The sequence below is a fragment of the Eublepharis macularius genome, chromosome 10 (assembly GCF_028583425.1).
Source record: "Eublepharis macularius isolate TG4126 chromosome 10, MPM_Emac_v1.0, whole genome shotgun sequence".
Taxonomy (NCBI): domain Eukaryota; kingdom Metazoa; phylum Chordata; class Lepidosauria; order Squamata; family Eublepharidae; genus Eublepharis; species Eublepharis macularius.
The window spans coordinates 43,661,477-43,680,869 of NC_072799.1; positions in this window are offsets into that span (position 1 = coordinate 43,661,477).

Below are 19,393 nucleotides of genomic sequence, written 5' to 3' on the forward strand. Positions count from 1 at the left end.
GAAGAAAGGTGATCTGGTGACTATCTGTAGCATTCATTCTAGGTTATCATAATATGCGACTGTATTTGAAAAGTATATAAACCATTCATCAAGTTCAAAGTGCAGTGGCCATATAACTGGTACTACTTACTGAGAACATATCATGCCAGGATTAAAAAATATTCATTGGTATTCAGTGTGTTTCCAAGCTCCATTTAACATACTTTTCAAGTTGTAAGCAGCCCGAACCTTAGTTATCTGACGAACCACTGTCTTCCAATTAACCTACCCATCAATCCAAATCTTCCCATGAGGCTCTGTGCATCTGCTGTGTACTCGAAGGGAAACCCTTTTTCTTTGGTGACACTCAAACTTTGCAATTATCTCCATAGGCATATTTATTCAGTGCCATGTTTGCTAATATGTAACAAGCAAAATGTATCCTTTTATACTTTTAATTGTGTTTAATATCCTTTGATTCTATTTTACTGCTGTTTTGTTATGATTTAATCCTTCCGCTTGTTTTTACTCTATTTTATATTGCTTTATTTTTGTCTTTCATTCTAATTCCTGGTGTGTGCATGCATTTGTGTGTTCATATATAATATTTATTTATCTAAAAGCTATATGTACGTGTGTCATGACCTGGCTGTTCCAAGAAGGCCTAGCAAGGCCTCAGAAGCTTGTTAGCAATGGGAGTAGGCCTGCCTACGATTCCCAGGAGCCCCTGCGCTGTTTTGGCACCCTTTTTGGCCTCTCAGAACACAGGGGGCTAGTGCTATATAAGTCTGGGAGGAAAAAGCCTGGCTTCTTTCTCCCAGGGAGCAGACCAGAGGAGGTTTCTGCTAGAGGGAGAGGCCCTCATCCAGATAGGGTGAGAAGACAGGCCTGGCAGACAGAGGGACAGTAAGTTCAGTTGTGCTAGGGCCTTTTGTTTACTTTGCTTTCACCCATCTATTGTTGGCAATGCACCTTGCTTGGTTGTTTGTTATTAACTGACCTCCTTGTAATTAAATCTTTTTGTTTGTTATTACTCTGCTGGGTCCTCACACCTGTTTATTGGCTAAGCTACGGAGGTCAGAAGGGTTGAGAAGGTACTCTGGGCCTTCCCAAGGGACCCTAAATCCCAGAGTGGTGGCAACGTAAGGTGGCTCACCCCACCTGAGGCATGACAACATTCAACAGAATCTGCCCAAGCAGCCATAAAATAATGCAATAATTAGTATAATTTGAAACCAAAAATATAACTAATATAATTCAGAAAGCTAAAACCTCAAAAGTAAAATCCTTAGTGGTTTTTTAAAACAGTAGTCTGAAGTATACAATAAGCAACCTTGACAGCAATACACCTGTGATGGAAAGGACTTGCTCCAGCTCCACCTCTCCTGAGTGACAGTCAATAGGAGCAGGTGAAATGCTGGGCCAATCAGAGTTAGAGTTCATTGGAGGGAAAAGAAGGCTTGAGAGAGAGACTGAGGAGAAGAAGGGTTTCAGATGCTGCTAAAGAGAAAGCAGAAGGATAGCTGGCTGTTAATCTGTTCTGTTACTTTGAAACCTTTCCTATTCAACCTCAGTATAGTCGAAGGCTTTCATGGCCGGAGAACGATGGCTGTTGTGGGTTTTCCGGGCTGTATTGCTGTGGTCTTGGCATTGTAGTTCCTGACGTTTTGCCAGCAGCTGTGGCTGGCATCTTCAGAGGTGTAGCACCAAAAGACAGAGATCTCTCAGTGTCACAGTGTGGAAAAGATGTAGGTCATTTGTATCTACTCAGGAGGGGTGGGGTTGAGCTGAGTCATCCTGTAAGAGTTTCCCAGGGTGTGGAATGCTAATGGCGGGAGGCTTCACTGTATCCTGAGGAGGTTCTTTTGCATATGGATTGGTACTTGATGTGCTAATCTTCTCTGCAGGGCTATTGTCGGGGACAGAATGTTTAGTTAGCCTGGTGTTTTTCAGAACTGGAAACCATGCTCTGTTCATTCTTAAGGTTTCTTCTTTCCTGTTGAAGTTTTGCTTATGCTTGTGAATTTCAATGGCTTCCCTGTGCAGTCTGACAAAGTAGTTGGAAGTGTTGTCCAGTATTTTGGTGTCCTGGAATAAGATACTGTGCCCTGTTTGGGTTAGGCTATGTTCAGCCACTGCTGATTTTTCAGGTTGTCCAAGTCTGCAGTGTCTTTCATGTTCTTTTATTCTTGTCTGGATGCTACGCTTTGTGGTCCCGATGTAAACTTGTCCACACCTGCAGTGTATACGGTATACTCCTGCAGAGGTGAGGGGGTCTCTACTGTCTTTTGCTGATCGTAGCATCTGTTGTATTTTTCGGGTGGGTCTGAATACTGCTTGAAGGTTATGCTTTCTCATAAGCTTTCTCATCTGATCAGTAATTCCTTTGATATATGGCAAAAACACTTTTCCTGTAGGAGACTGTTTTTCCTTGGTTGTTTGATTCATCCTGGGTTTGATTGCTCTTCGGATTTCATTTCTGGAGTAGCCATTTGCCTGAAGTGCGTGGTTTAGATGATTAATTTCCTCATTGAGAAAGTGCGGCTCACATATCCGTCTTGCACGATCCACTAATGTTTTCATTATGCCTCTTTTCTGTCGGGGGTGGCGATTGGAGTTTTTGTGTAAGTACCGATCAGTGTGAGTTGGTTTCCTGTAGACCTTGGAAAAACAGTCTCCTACAGGAAAAATGTTTTTGCCATATATCAAAGGAATTACTGATCAGATGGGAAAGCTTATGAGAAAGCATAACCTTCAAGCAGTATTCAGACCCACCCAAAAAATACAACAGATGCTACGATCAGCAAAAGACAGTAGAGACCCCCTCACCTCTGCAGGAGTATACCGTATACCCTGCAGCTGTGGACAAGTTTACATCGGGACCACAAAGCGTAGCATCCAGACAAGAATAAAAGAACATGAAAGATACTGCAGACTTGGACAACCTGAAAAATCAGCAGTGGCTGAACATAGCCTAACCCAAACAGGGCACAGTATCTTATTCCAGGACACCAAAATACTGGACAACACTTCCAACTACTTTGTCAGACTGCACAGGGAAGCCATTGAAATTCACAAGCATAAGCAAAACTTCAACAGGAAAGAAGAAACCTTAAGAATGAACAGAGCATGGTTTCCAGTTCTGAAAAACACCAGGCCAACTAAACATTCTGTCCCCGACAATAGCCCTGCAGAGAAGATTAGCACATCAAGTACCAATCCATATGCAAAAGAACCTCCTCAGGATACAGTGAAGCCTCCCGCCATTAGCATTCCACACCCTGGGAAACTCTTACAGGATGACTCAGCTCAACCCCATCCCTCCTGAGTAGATACAAATGACCTACATCTTTTCCACACTGTGACACTGAGAGATCTCTGTCTTTTGGTGCTACACCTCTGAAGATGCCAGCCACAGCTGCTGGCGAAACGTCAGGAACTACAATGCCAAGACCACGGCAATACAGCCCAGAAAACGCACAACAGCCACCAACCTCAGTATGTTTGGTAGTTTAAAATCTGTTATTCCTTCTTGTAAATAAAGTTTATTTTTGTTTTGTTTAACCCTGGCTGGTCTGAAGTTGTTTGCAGCCCATACATGGGCTTTCTTTGTGGTGGCCCCTTCCTTGTGGAACAGCCTGCCCAAGGAGGTCAGGAGAGCCCCCACTCTCCTAGCTTTTCACAAACAATGCAAAACTGAACTTTTCAAAAAGACTTGTATCATTGGGAGGAGTCTTAGTTGCTCTGCTAATGAGTTAGGTTCCATAGACTTCACCCATAGATTTTTCCACTATGTTGCCTTACCTACTATCTGTTGCTTTAAATATGTGCTCCTATGTCAGCCCTAGAATTGCTTATGTTCTGTTTCAGCATTTCTTCAACTCTGTATTGGATTCTTGCTAATATTATGTCTTTGTAAACTTGTGTTTATTTACCCCATGGCATTGTTTATGAAATTGTCCTTGATACTGACTACTAATCTTACACAGGCTGCTTTCACACATGTTGGATAATGCACTTTCAATGCTCTTTAGTGATCATTTGGAACTGGGTTTTCATGTGTGGAACACAAAATCCACTTCTAAAGGATAACTAAAGTGCATTGAAAGTACATTATTCAACGTGTGTGGAAACGGCCACTGTGTAATCCACCTTTCTCACTGAGAAAGGCAGACTAATGACATAAATAAAAATTAAAAATAAAAATAAAATTAAAAATATGACACACACACAAACAAATGTTCTGGTCATGTTAAATGGGCCTAGTGAATTAAATGGTGGGAGCATATACAGAGAGAAAGTAAGCTCTGAGTTCCCTTTTCCCCAGTAGGTCTGGGCTTTAGCTTGGTGAGGGGAGGCAAATACAGGAAACTGGCTGCCTGTCTGATGGAGCTTCTGGAAAAGGAGAGAGGGGACCCTCGGAGGATTTGGGTCAGGGCTCTGCCTGCTGTAGTGGAGGCTAGACAGATGGCATGTGGTGGTGGACTCCTGGTCTTTACTTGCCTGGGAAGACCCAAAACTGTGAAGGGAAGTTTGGGGTAAGTGGCAGGAAGTGAGAAAGGCTTCTGTTTGTCTGTGAGGTGGGGTCTACTACCTATACCCACCCAATAATCCCTGCCATGATACCAAAAGATGGACTATAAATTCTCAAATAAGCATCATCGTCATAATTAATATTTATTGGAACAGGGGCAGTACTTTCAGAGCAGAACCACGAGTGACAAAAGGCACAGATTGGACACTTGTCAGCTTCCCTCAAGTTTTGATGGGAAATGTAGGCATCCTGGTCTCGCAGCTTTGCTCTCTGACTGCTGTCCAATGGACTTTTCAACTGTCACTTGTCCAACATTCCGCCCAGCTGCCTACATTTCCCATCAAAACATGAGGGAAGCTGACAAGTGTCCAATCTGTGCCTTTTGTCACTTGTGGTTCTGCTCTCAGTATCATAATGAACCTATAATGAGAATTACAGCTTCCTGTATTCAAATGGACTGAATTATAGTTAGGAAAACGGTGCAATAGATATAAGAATAACACATATATAGAAGAAAAGAGGCACAGAACAGGGAAGATTTTACCTCTCTCTCCAAGACAGAGAGGTACGTGAACAAAATTAAAGCTTGAGAAACAAATTGGAATATGTGAAGGTTCTAAAATAATAATAAGAAAATTATTGTAGAGCTCTTGCCCCTATGTCATTTCCCCATGTCTGTTTCCTGGTTTCCCTGTGGGGGAAAGCTGTTGATGCTTTGGACTCTGTGGAAAAGGTCTGCAAGGGAGGGGTATTATTTTGCCAAATTTCCCCACCCAATGGGAGCCCTCTAACTTCACACTCAAGTTGTTCCTATGAGTTCCCCATCACCTGGAACAGCATTTCAAGTAGGATGTTCGGCTGGAGTGGAAGAGGGGAGGCATAGAACTTTCACTTCATGCATGGAATTTAGATAGGCTCGAACCTGATGTTCCCATACTATTTTTTTTACTTAATTTTTTATTGAAATTCTTTTTAAAAACATACAAGTTAAAAAGTAGGGGGGGGGGGAACCAAGAAAAAAGAGCAAATAAAAAACGTTTTTCATATATATATGAAAAACTTCCAAATTTCTTTATGACAAATATCTGCATAAATACAGAATTCACACTTGTACTCTTGTTATCAGAATAAAACTTCTAATTTTTCTATAATCCTCCTCCCCTCCTTACTCTCCAAAACTGGGGAATGCCAAAGGGCAGGTGCTACCTTTCAGAACACTCTTTTCCTTATACCCGCATATCTAGCTTTTTAAAGATATAAAGTTAGAAAGGATCGTCAGAAAAAAATCTTTCCCGATACCAACCCACTGAAACCTTGAAAGGTAAGAAAGAGCCAACAATATATGCTGAAGCTATCTAGAAATCAGCTTAAGTTTTTCAGCACAGTTGTTACATGTGCTCTTGGATCAGTCCTGGTTAATATATTCTAACAGCCTACATAATCAGTTGTTTGTGTTCATCCTAATATATATATTGTAATTAAAGTAAAACTACTGCATTATGTGTATATCACAGTTCATGAATTTGCCCGCTGAAGAGAAACATAAAACCTGAATTAGGGACTCTATCTAAAAGTGACTGCTGATATTCCACTGAATTGTTCACTTTTTAAAACACACACACACACACAAACTGAATATATCCATTCCTAGCGTGGGTGAAATTATAACCTGAAAATGCCAAGCTGATTGAAAACAAAGTTAATTCAACGTGAATTGGTACAAGGATGCCATTAATTTGACATCAATCTATTGCCTTCCTCAGCTTCAATATTTAATAAGTGTCCAATTTCTTAAATGGGGATAAAAATTAGAAACAATAACCAAAGTAAGTTATTTTCCAATAAACAGAAATGTCTTCACTGATTAAAGAATAGTAATTGGGTGTTCTGTGTTAACGGCTTGGCCCAGAGCAATTTTATAATAACCTTCTAACTGCTTGCGACTCCCCCCCAACATTTTATTACATGCAACAAAGTGCAGTTATTGCTTCTCTTAATTCATTTTAGTGAGCTGTCAATAAATTTCACTCCATTAGATGCAGAATTTAATTAGCTAGGGTCACGATTTACGTTATTTCTAACTTGCTAGCTATTTACAGATTCTGGTAAGTGTTGCCCTTGGCAAAATAAACTTATTTAATTTATAGCCAGCAGTGAGCAATTATTTTTCATTTCAGTGACACTAAGCCTCACCAAAATGTTGACTGCTTTAAGGTTACAAATACATCACTCTCAGGCCAAAGCCTGTAAGTTTATCAGAATATAATGGATCTTGGCTTTACAAAATATCTTTGATATATTTGTAATCACATTTCTTTCCAGAAGTGTACAAAACTTGAGGCCAATAAACTTTGCTTTTAATGGCATAGTATAGAGTAGTTGGGATATATGCCCAATGTTCTCATATAGTGTGGTAGAGACTGGCTTTTAGGCTGTCAACTTTTGAGGGTATGTTATATTTTTGCTTTTTGTTTTTGTTTTTCACTTGGGAAGATGCTTAAGAATTTCTGAGGGTTAGTCAAATAAGATACTGTAAAATACACATCTGTAGGTAATTATCTGACCCAGAAAAGGAAAGTTATGGAATCATTGACTAGTAGAAGTGGGGTAGAAAAGAGAGTAGGAATAAGGTTTTGAGGAATCATGCTCCACCTCTATGTTGTTGGTGGGAGGGGAGACATTCGGAAGCAGAATGCAATGTAGCATTGGGCACAGCAAGTGGTACAGTAATCGACGACTCCCAGATGCAGGTGTGCCTTGCTGATGACTGGTAGAGAAGTGTGGGTATAAAAGGCACTATAGACTCATGTGGATTTGTCTCGTGACTGCAGTTGGATAGATTCATTTAGAGAAGAAAATATTTTTTCCTATTTGGATATATAGATAACTTCATCAGTATTATAGATTGGACATTTCTACAATTTTAGGATTTTTTGTGTGGAATGTCTTGATACCTGAAATAAGGAAGCACTACTTCAACAAATGAGTAATTATAGAATTTACTGCCAGAGGATATATTAGTAGCTATCTCTTTGATGTCTATAAAAATTAGACCAAGTTATGGAGATCCACCAGTGAATAGTAGCTACGATGACTCATATCCAGAAGAGAGTATCAACAAAGAGAATACCTTAGCTTCCTTGCCCTCCTAGTAAGCTTCCTGGATGGACAGTGTGTGAAATAGGAAGATGGACTAGATGGTTCATTAGTTCATTAGTTCATTAGTCTGATCCACCATGGCTGTTTTTGTGTGATTATGAATCAAGATTTTTTTTTTAAAAAAAACCCCAATCTGTTCTTATTTCCAGTGGGATGAAATTCAGTTTTCTCTCCTCTTTGGAGCACTTTCTCCCATTGAGTTTAACTGTGCTATGAGACTCGTGCCCAAGTGTAATAAGTGCTGAGCATCCAACACTTAATCATTTCCTTTAACACAGTTTTGGATGGTTTTGCTAAAATGAGGATTTCTCATGAGGATTATAATGAATGTTGTTCAGCGTGGCTTTCTGGTCTATTCATAGCACTCCCACCTCTTGTCTCTTACTCTCTTGTCCCCTGTAATAGGCTTTTCAAAAATATATTTAGATCTGTCAAGGTCTAGGCTTTCTTATTCCAAGTAATAACTAAGGATATTTAATATAAAGTTTAATATAATATATAGTTCGTCCTATTTGTCGGTATAATGCTTAAAATGTAATGGAATGATTTAGTTTCCTAACCATGCATAGGAATATAGTTCTTTATTATGTTAATAAAACCTGATAAGTAAAACCTATTGCATTATAAGTGCTATCATTTAAAAAACGATTGTACTAATAATTAGGGCAAAGTTATTTTCAAGTTCATCATTTAAATTCTGCCTTAATTGTCTTTTTGAAATGTTCACTCTTTTTATTTAATTATGGATAGGCAAGTGTAATTATCTTGAACTTTGCATAATGTTGGTGTAAAAAACTTCTCTAAGGTTTACTCATTTCAGGACATGAATCTTTTTCATATTGTCATTTAAAATATTTGCCTATAGAAATTACAGTAAAATGATCGAGATGGTTTTTCTTACTATGACTACTACAGCACCTTCTCCTGTGATTTCTAAATGTCAACAGAAGCCATTCATAATCTAGTTAAATGTAGTTCCATAAAATTATTAACCACAGTCCTATTTTGTATCTAGAATTAGTTCAGATATAATACAAAATTATGGTTTAATTAAATTGACCATGGCTAACTGATATGCGACTACACTAACTGTGGTTGGTTGGGTATCTGAAGCCAAGATATGGAGCTGTTTTATTAATTTAGTTTAATCTTAACTATGATACCACACTAAATCCAAATACAGTATCCTGGCTTTCTTATATATTTAATTTCTTTATTTCATTTACACCCTGATTTTCTCACTATTTGGGACTCAAAGTGGCTTATATTGTTCTCTTTTCCTCCACTTTATCCTCACAACATCCCTCTCCTCCATTTTATCATCACAACAACCCAGCAATGTAGGTTATGCTGAGTGTGTGTGACTGGTCACCCAGCAAGCTTCCATTGCAGAGTGGGAATTCGCATTGGGGTCTCCCAGTTCATAGTCCAACATTCTCACCATACTGAATCCTGATTTGTTTTCCTGCCACTTTTGCATGTCTGCCCTGCCTCACAAGAGCAGTTCAAAAATGAAATGGCTTTTGCTAGCACTCAGCCTGAGCCTCTTCTTGGCTCTCAGCCTGCTTTGTGACAGACTCACCTCTCCACCCCTGATTCTGCTGTAAAGGTAACCTCCTTACACATATCAGTGGTTCCCAATTTTTAGTCCAAATTTATTGGTGAACTTGAGCATAGCATCCACAAATCAATAAAACTGAAAAAAGCCTGGGATCCACTTTCACAGATACAGGGCCTTGTTTGTGGTGGCACTCCATCTGTGTGCTGTCATCCCCAGAAAATAAATATGTTTGGCATTTTTAACTCCAACTTTCTATACCCTTTAAGTGTCAAGCCAAAATAGCGTCTTATTCCTCCTGAGCAAATCCTACAATTGATGGATGAAGTGTTTTGCTGCTTTGTACTTACCTACCCGTATCATTTTTATCTTGTCTTTCCTGCAAAAAGTATTTTATCCTCCCAACAGTTCTGTGAAGAAGATTAGGCTGAAATTCCTTAAGATACCTACTGAACTTTATGACTGAATGGGGATTAGAATCCAGGGCTGAATTCACACACACTTTACTTTCTGCTTTTTTTGCACAATGATGGCATTAGTCTTGATCTCGCTATTACCAAGCCAGCATTTACATCCCTGCTCAAATAGCGTATGTGTGGTGCTATCATTACTTTACATGCCTGTGAAAAAGTGCAATATAGGGCAGAGCATTACCTACCATCACTGCTGATGAAAGCACATCCATGCCCATTTCTGGTTTTTTTTAAAACCTATATTCAGATTTGCATTATATTGCTGTTTCGATACATAATCTAGGAACCAGCCCTGCCCAAAGGGAGCCTGTGATGGGCTGTTATTTTGCCTGCCAATTTCATTTAAATTGCTTGTCGCAGGCTCTCCTTCCATCTGCTCTCCTGCCACCAGTTAGCTTGGCAGTCTGTTTCTTGTCTCTCTCCCTCTACTCTCAGTGTTCAGGGAAGCCAGGCTTGCCCGTAACTCCCTGTCGCCAAGCGGTAGAGCTGTACAAAGGCTGCCTGCCCCAATTACTTCCCTCCTCCTGCTCATTTTGCTTGCGATTTGACAGAGGGAGGTGGGAAGAAGGATCGCCCACTTTTCTTTGTAGGAAACACTATTTTGAAACAGTGGCAGGCTGGAGGGGGAAAGATCTGGAGGGGTTCCCTCCTTTTTTGTTAAGGAGAAATCTGATGAAGCAACCTAATTAAAACTAAGCCATGAATTAAGCATCCATTTTTATACTACACTTGTCCCTCCCTAGATCTCCATTAAAATCACCAGAGATATTGGTAAAAGGAGGGAGTGTGTATGTGTTTTGCCTCTAGCTGCCCGCTCTCTTTTCTGTATCATTTCCCCTCTGTTGCAGGATCTAAATAGCTTTAGACAGGAAATGCAATGGATTTCTTTTAAATGAGAGACTGCAATAGCACAATTAACTTTTAAAAAAAAGGTTAGGGGGAAACTTTTAACAGAAGTTCACAGAGGCTTGCAGGATTCCAGCTTGTGGGTGGGAGCAACTGTTCTGAGGAAGCACCAAACAAGAAAGGAGGAGAGGCTGAGTGAGCATTCTCTGAAGAAGGGTTTCTAAGTGTTCTCATACATACAAAAATAATGCATAAGAAGTGTTTCCAGGCAGGAAAAGAATTTAAATACCATTCTTGATTGAAGCGCAACAATGACGGGATTGAGTGGAATGATTGTGAGAATATGTGAACAGCGGTGAATATAGAGCCACAGTAGTGATATAGTGGTGCTAATATAAGGATGTGTGGGTTCAGCCCAGATGTCTCCAATGATAGTTCATCAGCTACATTACTGACCCATGGAGGGACGTCGCATCATGACGTTTTCTTGGCAGACTTTTTATGGGGTGGTTTGCCATTGCCTTCCCCAGTCATCTACACTTTAGCCCCAGGAAACGAGGAGAAGAAGATTAATTTCTGCCCAATTTCTAAGGGAGTTTGGCTCTGAGGAGAACCCTGGGTCTGTTGTGAAGGGGAAATGGTTTTAGACTATAGGAAAGCTGAACTGTCATAAGAAACTTTCTGAAGAAACACTGTTTCTGTAATTAAATTACTAAGTAAAACATCTTACAAGAAGTGTATTGTATAATACCAACAAATTTTTACCTTGGCATTTCCACCCCCTGACTACTTTTACTCACTTCCTGCTAGTTAAATAAAGTTTTCTTTCTTAATATTATACAGTCCCTAGTGCCATTTCCGACAAAAAGGAAGAGAGCTCCTGCTTTTCACCATCAAGTTCCCGGGCTGGGCTAGAATGCCAAAATTATATATGCATGTCAGGGTGGGACAAACAGACTTTTAAAACCACAGCTATTAACATGCTACTTGAGGCTGTTCAGTCAAAGGAGGGAAACTGAATGTTGACAGGAAAATCTGCCTCACAGAGGGGAAAGTGAAGGAGAAGGGTGTCCATCATAACAGGATTTGGGGAAGAGAGGAAACACAGTGGGGGTATAATGGGAGAGTGCACTCTCTAAAGCAGCCATTTTCTCCAGGGTAAGTGATCTCTATAATCTGGAGATCAACTGTAATTTCAAGCCCCCACCTGCATTGTGGCATCCCAAGTCTATTTCTCTCTACCTTGAAATAGGAATATAAGTACTAATTAGAATGGATTAATACACATTAACTGGTAGGTTCCAACCCCCTAACTCGTCAGTTAACTCCAACTGTCAACCCCTCATTCTGTTAACACTGCCTGTTCTAACATTCTAACACCAACTGCCATTCTCTCTCTTTGGCTAGCCACAGAAGGGAGAAGGGACCTGTCAATCAATGTTCCTTCCTGCTGCTGTTTCAAGCCTTTACCTACTTCTTGCTGAATGCAACATTTGGCAATCTTGGCATTTTTATGCTGAAATTGTCACAAGGATCTATCTTTTGTAACAGTTTATGGTCTGATTTGAGCCCGAGGACAGTTTATCTATATTCTTGGTTGTTTTATGTGGCTTCAGCAGCTTATATGGCCAGGCATGTTTTTACTGATCTGTTTTTATTGGCTTGATTTATGCTTTGACTTATTTCTATGTACTTGCTAATACTAATTTCTATTTTAGTTGTAAATTGGCTCTAGCAGGGTCTGGAGAGAGACAGCATTTTTTAAAATTTTTGAAATAAATTAATAAACGCCTGTGTTCAGAAAGTTAGAAATATTCCTGTGAAAATAATGGAAAGTTTTACCCAAAAGGGTTTTGGCTAAGCATTAGTTTAGAGTAGCAGGAGAAAATAATTATAGAAAAAGTCAACTACAGTCACCATCTGAAATTCTGTTAAAAGTCACTTTATTTTAAAGGTTTCTGAAATCTATGGGAATGTATTGGTTGGCCTCAATGGAATCTGTCAGAATGAATCCGTTGGTCTCAATGGACATTTGATCAGGATCTTACAGTGCAATCCTAAACAGAGTTACTCCAGTCTAAGCCCATTGACTTCAATGGGCTTAGACTGGAGTAACTCTTCTTAGAATTGCAGTATTAGAGCATGTGTCAAAGAACTATGAAGCTTACAGTATGTATGATGTGTGGAAATAACTCCATCAAGAATGCTGATAAGAAAGAACCAGTGCTACAAAGATATAGGCCAGGGCTCAAAAAGCTTCTTTAGGTTAGCCCAAGAGCTTGTGTTAAACTGGTGAGATTTTTTTTAAAAAATCCCATTAAACTGTGGATTCCCATTTTTTAAAAAACAAACAAACTGCTTTCCATGTTCCTTTAGTTGGATATTTACAAGGTGAAGAAAGGTGATGATACAGAGGACTGATGTTCAAGAAATACATCTCTAGTGTTTGCTTTGGATGTGTGGAATGAGTTGATAAATTCTTTGGCACCGTAGCCATGATGAGGGTCATAAACTGGCTGCTGCTCCTCAGCCTGTCCTCTACTCTTAAATTTTATCTATGAAGTTTAATGTAGTTAGATAATGAGATGCTTCAGCATATGCCATGAAACTTGTTTCACATTCAAAATCCAACCTTCATCATCAATATTTGTGAAAACTGAAATATGATTCTAACTTTAGTTGATAATAAATTTTAATAATTAGCAGTATTTTGGTCATAATTGGCAATATTTTGGTCATTGACTATGGTTATGGGTATGTTAGTATTATATGCATTTATGGAGGAGATAAGGGTCATCCCAATTAATAATTAGATTAATTGAAAATGTGCTGATATATTTGTGAATAAAATTTCCAGCTATTTGCCCCAGCTCATTCTCACTTTCTTCCATCTTCCTTTATTATTAACATGTCAAAGGAAAAGGAACAGACAGAATTTACATGAATTTCTTTTCTAAAAAATGCAAACAACTTTATTTTTCACCAGGCTACTGCTGACTTACTTTTAATCATACAAATAGCATATCCATTAATTATCATGAAGCTTAATTATTGATTGAGTTATTGAGAAACACTTTTCAATAATTCACTTCATGCCTGTTGAAGTGTCCCATATTGTTACATTATAGTGAAGAGCATGATAAAGAAATACTTCAAAAGTTTCTTGCTTAATGTTAATATGAAAGAAATTGCTATGGGTTATTTGCATTAACTAATGATGACCTGAGATCAAAGGCTGAGTGTGATGGAATTTGAGCTTCTAAGGTAGTGAGGCTTGTAAATGTCTCCAGGAATCTTCCAAAAATAAAATTTAAACCACTGTAATGGCCTGTCCAAACTGTCAAACTGTCTAAACAGACTGAGTGACACAGTTTCAAGAGTGATAGTTTTCAAGAGGTTTGCAAAACTAAGATTGTTTTACCAAACTAGCCACAAGCAAGTTTATTTGTCAAATTATCAGCAATAAAAATACTGGTGCGTGTTGAGTTATGGTCTGATACCATGCTGTGGATGATAAAGCAACTGGCCTTAAAAAGGAAGTTTTTACATATATAAAGAGAACATATCAATGGGCAACGCTTCTATAATTAATACAAAAAAGTAAGACTTCTCCTTTTTGCTCACACAAGAACACCTCGCCCCAAACTGCTTTTGTCTATTTGTTGACAATAAATGTAGATAAACAAAATGTGTGAAGTTTAAACTGAACAAATTTTGCCTAGCACTTAAAGATTCTGCTGCAGGAAAAGGTCATGATGTAAAATTAATTAGTTTAATTCTGATCAGAGTTTATTTTGCTCTTGCTTTTTAATTATTAATAATTTTATTATATATTATAACAAATGCAAAGAAGAAAATATACATTACCAACACTAAGTTCATACAAATTAATAGTTTATCCATTCAACCCATACATAAATTCAGCAAACCCTACAATAATATTAACTACATCCAACAGCTATATTTGCCCTACTCCTTAATTACAGATTTCCCTTTCAGTATAGCATAATATTAGAACCCAGTAAGTTTCCTGGCTGTTAATTTTCTGTTTTTTTATCAGTGCAGTTAGTCTAACCAACTTCACTACATCTCATTTTCCAGGCAATCTAACTTATTTTGTACAATTTTTTTATTTGAAACCTTGTCGTAGTTAGCAAACATTAAATCACTTTTTATGCCAATGTATTAATTATTTTGACACAATTCAATCAAAGAATATCAGGAACTTGCTGTAATATTGTTTACCAAACATCACATATTATGCCTTTCACCATTTTCGAATATATCTTTGCATGCTCACATTCCACCATATATAGAAAAAATCAGCAATGCCAACATGCACCTAAGGAGTTATCATACATTATTGATAATCTATATGGTGATAAGTGTCATTGTTGAACCATTTCATAACAGTTTTCTCTTAATTGCAGGCTAACTTAAAATAAAGATATCTCCAAATAAGTATACATTTTTCAGATATCCCCATGCATATAAAGGCATCTTAATAAAAGCATTCTGAGCTATCAAGAGTGATCTATCCTCTTGCAGCCTAAACCATTCTATAACCCAGAGCACTTCTGCAGCAATATAATAATTTTAACATTTTAGATGCCATAGCCTCCTTATTTCCAAGCCATTTGACCTGATTTAATTACAACCCTTGTTTTTTGTCATTCAATATAAATCTGTTAACTAATTTTTGGTATTCTTTTATTCTTTGGAACACATGCTGGAATGTTCGTAAACAAAAATATCAGTTGTGGGAGTGCCATCATTAAATTGCATTAATTATTGCCTGAAAAGACAATTTATAGTTCCTTCAGATCTCTATATCAAACCTATACTCCTTTCATACCATAATTCCCAGATACCTTATTACTTTGTTGTTGATTCTAATTTCTTGAAAGATAGTCATCTTATGCAATAAGATCTTCAGTTTTCAAGTTTACTTTATATCCAGAAACTTTACCGTAGTTGTTTAATATCCTAGTTAATTCTCTAAAGGAGTTTTCTAGATCTGTCAAATAAGCAATCGCATCATCTGCAAACAAGTTTATTTTATATTCATAGTCCCACAAAGTGAGTTCTTGAATCTTAGTATTTTGTCAGCTGTATTGACACATACGTTTTAATGAAATAACAAATAGTAATACCAACAATGGACAGCCATGCTTAATTTCTCAACATCTATCAGTTTTCTCATTTAGCTCTCCATTATCCATCAATTTTGCAGAAGATGTTGAATAAATTATTTTTATCCATACTTTGAATACATTACCACACCTAAAAGTATCTAAACACGTTATCAAGTTACTAGTAACAAAGCCTGTTGTGGGGAAAAATACAATGGGCTCTAGAAAGGGGAGGGCGGGGTGGGCGGGCATTGCCTCTTCCTCTATGACTGATCTCAGCTGGGTGAAGGTGGGGGGCAGACATTGCCACCTACTCCACTCCTGATCCCGACTAGGTGAAAGGGGGCAGGTATTGCCACCTGCTCTGCTACTGATCCCAGCCAGGTGAAGGGGAGATGGGCATTGCCTCCTGCTCTGCTCCTGATCCTGGCTGCAAAAAGGGGGGGAGGCATTGCCACCTGTTCCACACCTGATCCTAGCTGTGTGAAGGTGGGGGTGGGCAATGGCAACTGCTCTGCACTAATCCCAGCTGGGTGAAGGTGGGGGTGGGTATCACCCCCTGCTCTACACCTGATCCCAGCTGGGTGAAGGTGGTGGGCGGGCATTGTGACCTGTTCTGCTCCTGATTCCAGCTGGGTGAAGTGGGGGGCTGGCCTTGCCATCTGCTCTGTGCCTGATCCTTGCTGGGTGAAGTAGGGAGCTGGCATTGCCACATGCTCCACTCCTGATCCCAGCTGAGTGAAGGCTGGGGTGGGCATTGCCACCTATTCTGCACCTGATCACAGCTGGGTGAAGGCTGGGGCAGGCATTGCCACCCACTCCACTGCTGTTTCCAGCTAGGTGAAGGTGGGGGGCAGGCATTGCCTCTGCTCCACTCCTCATCCAAGCTGAGTGAAGGAGGGGTGGGCATTGCCACTTGCTCGGTGCCTAATCTCAGCCTGGGCTTCTCACCATGGCACACTCTTGGAGGGATGGACTGCCTCTTCTGGGCTTCCCTCCATGGCAGTGCCCTCTGGAGGCACACCAGGGTAGGAAGTGAGTTTTCTGGAACATACTAGCCTTTTATATAATAGGATTCTCCAACGTATCAAAGGCCTTTTCAGCATCTAATGGTAAAATAATCTAATTATTTTACCATCTAATGGTAAAATAATATCAGGTAGATTTATCCTTCCACAAATTGTATCGGTATTTTAGACAATTTACAACAAAAATTTAAGTCATAGACATTACAGATATTCATGTATCTACTATTAAATATTCCTTTTAGTAACATATATCTCCACTTTTATCGCACAATATATCAAATACATTATAAGTAGAGGTGGGCACAAACCAGGGAAAAAAACCCATGTGGTTTGTTGTTCATCCCATTTCACGAACCACAAACCACGAACTGTCATGAACTTGCTGCAGTTTGGTGTAGTGGTTAAGAGCACGGGACTCTAATCTGGAGAGCCAGGTTTGATTCCCCACTCCTCCACTTGAAGCCAGCTGGGTGACCTTGGGCTAGTCACAGTTCTCTGGAGCTCTCTCAGCCCCACCCACCTCACAGGGTGTTTTGTTGTGGGGATAATAATAGCATACTTTGTAAACCGCTCTGAGTGGGCATTAAGTTGTCCTGAAGGGCAGTATATAAATCGAATGTTGTTGTTGTTGTTGTTGTTGTTATTAATATTATTAAGACCAAGGGAAAACAGTATAACATCTGGGCAGTTCATGCCCACAGTATAACATTAAGTCATTTGAGGAAGGAATTTAATTTATTGAATCTCTTTTTTACTTCATCAGAAGTTTAAAATAGTGATATAATAGATTCTGAAGTATAGACTCCTGAGAAGTACTTTCTATTTTTATGTACATCACAAACACAGTACAAAGGTTCATAGGAAACATGGCTTCAAGCTCTTATCAGTGAAAAGCATAACATAAAATAAAAGCAAGTCATAGCAGAGTAAACTTAATTAAAAATAGAAGAGGAAAAAAGGGGGAAATTAGGTTGAAAGAAAAAAAAACTTCCAAGATTTCTGTGCTGAATAGCAGATTTGCCCCCCGCCCTTAATTTATAGTGTATAAACCATCTTAGGGTACAGTTGAATAATATATGTATTATTTTCCCTTAGATCTTTCTGATCTCTCTCTTCTTTTCTTGTTTCTCCAGCCAGGCTGAATAGAGAGTTGGAGTTCACATCATTGGGACTGTTTTAACATCTCTAAAGAAGATAAAGTTGTATGTAAATCCCAAGATTCAACAAACAGACCCAAGGTATAGAAGCTTCCATCTTCCATGTAGGACAAGTGCATATATTCAAGAAGTTTTCAATTACATTTTTATACATTTTATCTCATATATACAAGGCTTTTTTCTGAGAAAAGAGGTGGTGGAACTCAGTGGGTTGCCAGCACAGGGGGCAACTCTTGGTGGAAGGTGGTGCCCCTGGTAGCACATGTGCATGTGCAAAGTGCACACATGCTCCCAGGGCCAATGACGTCACTTTGGGTCAACTAGAAGAAGGGGGGGGGTTAAAAGTTTAAATCGCCCTCGGCGAAAATGGTCACATAGCTGGTGGCCCTGTCCCCTGATCTCCAGACAGAGGGGAGTTTAATGGCCTTCTGCGCCACTCCAGTGGCGCGGAGGGCAATCTAAACTCCCCTCTGTCTGGAGATTGGGGGCAGGGCCACCAGCCATGTAACCATTTTCAAGAGGTTCCAGAACTCCGTTCCACCGCGTTTCTGCTGAAAAAAAGCCCAAAATTTTCAAACTCGGAGCCTGCTCTTTTACTTCTGCTGCAGCTGAAACTCATCTCTGCTCTCCTCCTGCTGCAGAGGCTGCCACTCACTGCCGCTCACCCCCTGCTGTTGAGGCTGTCTCTTGGCACCAGTCACCTCCCACCACCATGGTCACAGCTTGTCTTGACTCCCATAGCTGCTCACACTCACATGTCACTCGTCCCGCAGTTGGCCATGAGCCAAGTGAATACTGGCAGGGCCTGCTCTAGTGTCAGACCTGAGAGCAAACTGTGCCTCTCAGGTCTGTTGCCTGTCCCTACCCCTCTCCTCTCCAGCCCGCCTGCCCTGATTGGCTGGCCGGGGATTTGAATTTGCAGCAGTGAGTACTGCCTTATGGAGGCTTTTGGGTGCCTCCCCACCCTCCAGAATTTGGCAGCCGCTATGTGCCCGGTCTCCCCACCCCTTGTGGACCCGCACCTAGATCCCCAAGGTAATTCTGGGGCCAGCATTTTTTGTTGGAACGGCAACAGCATGTGAGCTGTTTCATTAAAGTTAATACCAATATAGGTCATGTTTGGGCCAATTGAACTTCAAAGAACTTACTAGTCAAAGGTCATTCAGTGTTTCTCTTGTTTTCCTCCTTCTTCTTGTGCTTTCTTTCCACTGGAAATAAAATTCTTGTATCCTGAAGGTGTCCCTGCTGTTGGAAGGCTTGCAGTTAATTCTTTTTTGCAAATCCTGTTATTATGGTAAAGTAGCTCAGCGTGTGTGGAATTGGATTATTTCACAAACTCTTGAAGCAGGCCATAGCTTAAAGTGAGTGGAAAATTACCAGAGGGAGCCAGTTTGGAGTTAGCTGAGCTGTAAGCTCATACATGTATCAAAGTTATGTAGCATGATGTTAGTTAGCCAATGATAAGTCTGTAACTATGGCATGTGATTTGGTTATGTATTCTGCCTGACAAGAATGTATTTAGGCAAG